This window comes from Grampus griseus, assembly GCF_964374135.1.
Source record: "Grampus griseus genome assembly, chromosome: 1".
NCBI classification, from domain to species: Eukaryota; Metazoa; Chordata; class Mammalia; order Artiodactyla; family Delphinidae; genus Grampus; species Grampus griseus.
Window position 1 is genome coordinate 73406556 of NC_139017.1, and position 3348 is coordinate 73409903.

At 45.2% G+C, this 3348-nt stretch overlaps 1 pseudogene across 1 annotated transcript; it reads right to left on the reverse strand.

The window, feature by feature from the left end:
- Nucleotides 1-212: 212 nt before the first annotated feature.
- Nucleotides 213-1084, reverse strand: LOC309829500 (N-alpha-acetyltransferase 50-like; annotated as a pseudogene). Its single transcript has one exon. The product of its transcript is annotated as an N-alpha-acetyltransferase 50-like (transcript).
- Between the last annotated feature and the right edge of the window lie 2264 nt (nt 1085-3348).

Below are 3348 nucleotides of genomic sequence, written 5' to 3' on the forward strand. Positions count from 1 at the left end.
TAACTGCTTAACAGAACAAAATAAGCTTAGTATTTCTTACAAGGATAACAATGGTCTAACTCTTGAGATAATACTCAGAAGGACAAAAGGTGGAGTGAAGGCAATGTACAGGGATTAGTATCCACAAAATCTTGAAATCCCCAAAGTACCACAAAAACACTGAACTTGTCTATGAGTTGGAGAACAAGATATTGCTGCTGCTGTTTCTTGTCCTTTGAAATATACAATATTTTGTAGACCCTGCCCTTCAATGTGAAAGCAGGACATTAAAAAAAAATTGAAATTGACACTCAAGTTTTTTGGGACCATATATCTTAACTGTGAAACTAAACAGATCTATACCTTCTCCTTCCTACAATCAAACCACCTCACAAAAATAAGAAAACTAAAACAATCCAAACATGATTAATAAGTCCTTAAAAGTTTAAAATTTTTAGAGGAAAGGGAAGGAAGTTTTGAAAGGAGGAAACACAAGAACAAGGAAGGGGGAAAGCTTTAAAAGAAAGGGGGGGGGAATCAATGGGCCTCTCTTTTATTTGGTGACAAGCAAGTGCAAGAAAGTTCATCTGTAATTTGTTCAGTTGTCTGTCTTTTGCACATCTGTGTTCTGGCCAGAAGGGACTTTGAGGTTTTTCTGCAGCATGTGAGCATCAGCGGGCTCTATCCTCTTACAGTAGTTCTTCTTTGTCTCAATAATCTCAAAGCCAAACTTTCTGTAGAAGTCAATTGCAGACTCATTGCTGATCTGGACATGTAGATAGATGTCAAAAGTGCCATCTTTTTCACAGATGTTTAAGACATGATTTAACATTTTAGTTCCTATTCCTAGCCTTCAGTATGGTGCCAGACATCCTAGTGTCACGATGTAAAGTCCCTTCTGATTCTGTTAATGATCCACCCTACAGCATACTGCACCTACTGCAATACCATTGAAATAGGCAAGTTTTGCTAGCTCGCCAACCTCCAGCGCATTCTTATAGAACTTGTCATTGGAGCTGACTGGAAAGATGACCTGGTTTAATCTCTTCAATTGTTTAATATCATGTGGTGTCACGTCTCTCAGCTCGATCCGGCTCCCTTTCATCTTCCCCGCCTGCTGAGGCCGTTGTTACCACCGATAGCAACGCCGTTGTCGTCGCCGCCCTGAGCTCTCCGCGCCCTCAGCTCGGGCAGCTCCACCCCGCAAGCCGGCTTCCTCGCTTAGGGCAGGGAGCTGAGCGGGTGACGGAGGCCGCGCGGCCCTGCGTCTCCAGAGAGGGCGGGGGTACTTCCCGCCGCCGCGCTGCTGCCGCCGCTTCTCCACACGTGCACACGAGGCACTCGCCTCCAGCCCGCCGCCGCAGCAGTCGCCAGCCAGACCCGCCGCCACGCTGTGCTGGATGAGTCTTTCATCCGTTCTCTCTCCTCAACTCCTACACTCCCTGCCCCTACCCCCAGCCCAGGACTTTGGACCTCAACTTGCGCTTAAGAAAATAGAAGCCTTCAGCTGAGAGCTTCCTTGTCTCCCCTCCACCAAAGCAACCAGCCTGCCTGCCTTTGCGCCTGTCTTCCTCATCCTCCCTCCGGTCAAAGCTGAGCAGGTGCCCCTCCTCCTCCTAAAGAACTGTCCCTCCACGCGGGTCCTTCCATTCACACACGCTTATTAATACACGCTGTGGACCAGCCACTGCTCTGATGGTAGGGATAGAATCGTGAAGAAGATGGAGAAATTCATGCACTCTTGGAGCTCATATTCTAGTGGGAAAAGTCAGAAAATAAACATGCAAAAAATAATATTATTTCAGACAAGACCTAAGAAGCAAATGAACTCAATACATAGAAAAGAGAATGATGATGATGATGGTGATGGTGATGATGAGGGTGCATGTGTGTATGTGCTTGGGAGGCCATGAATGACCTTTCTGAAGAATTAGCATGTGAGCTGAGACTTAAAACAGTGCGGCTGCCAGGCCTACTTTTTAAGTCCTCCAGTCCTCAGTTTCTCCTTCCTTTTCTATCTTCAATCTTCCCCTCTCCACTGGATCATTTCTTAGTGTCCTTTATCCTAAGAAAAAAGAAACATCAAAAGTTTCCTTGGCTCCTTGTTTCCCTCCAGCTATCACCCCATTTCTCTGTTCATGTTCACAGCCAAACATCTTGAAAAACAGTCCACTAAGACCGTCCCTGACTCCGAACCACCCTTTGTTCCTCAGTCCCCTCCCCTATTCTATTCTGGCTTCTGTGCCATCACCCAGACTACTCTTGTCAAGGCACCAGCGACCTCTGTGTTCCCTGACCTATTAGTGTTGTTTGACCCAACTGATTCTCCTTGCTTTCTTGGGCTCCTCTCTCCTCCAGTCTCTCCAGACCTCGCCTTCCTTCCCTGGATGCTCCTGATCAGCTGGCTGACCAGCTCCTCTCCTCCACTGCCAACCTTGAGACCCTGCAGTGTCCCCTGCTCTGTGGGGCTGCTTCTCTTCTCCTTGGGTGATCGCAGCTATTCCCACAACTTTATTCCCACATTACCTTCTATGTGATGATGACTCTCAAATGTGTATTTCTGGCCGAAACGTCTCTGAGCTCCAGACTTAAATATCCAATTATCTATTAGTTTTTATCTCTCTGTAAGGCTCCACCATCCACCAAGCCTGAAACATGGGAGTGTTTCTCTATTTTTTTTCTCTCCTTTACTCCATACATAGAATCCACCTGTTAAAATTTCCTACCAGGCACTTCTCAGATGCATCCTCTTCTGTCTCCACTGCTGCCATCTATCATCTTTACCCATAATAACAGTAACAGGGCCTTTCATGCTTGCTCTGTCATCCATCCTTTATCAACTTCGCAGATAGTGTCATCTTTTTTTTTTTAAACATCTTTATTGGAGAATAATTGTTTACATTGTTGTGTTAGTTGCTGCTGTATAACAAAATGAATCAGCTATACTTATACATATATCCCCATATATCCTCCCTCTTGTGTCTCCTTCCCGCCCTTCCTATCCCACCCCTCTAGGTGGTCACAAAGCATGGAGCTGATTTCCCTGTGCTATGCAGCTGCTTCCCACTAGCTATCTATTTTACGTTTGGTAGTATATGTAAGTCCATGCTACTCTCTCACTTCGTCCCAGCTTACCCTTCCCACTCCCTGTGTCCTCAAGTCCATTCTCTACGTCTGCGTCTTTATTCCTGTCCTGCTCCTAGGTTGTTCAGAACCATTTTTTAAAAAAATTAGATTCCATATATATATGTTAGCATATGGTATTTGTTTTTCTCCTTCTGACTTACTTCACTCTGTATGACAGACTTTAGGTCCATCCACCTCACTACAAATAACTCAATTTCATTTCTTTTTATGGCTGAGTAATAT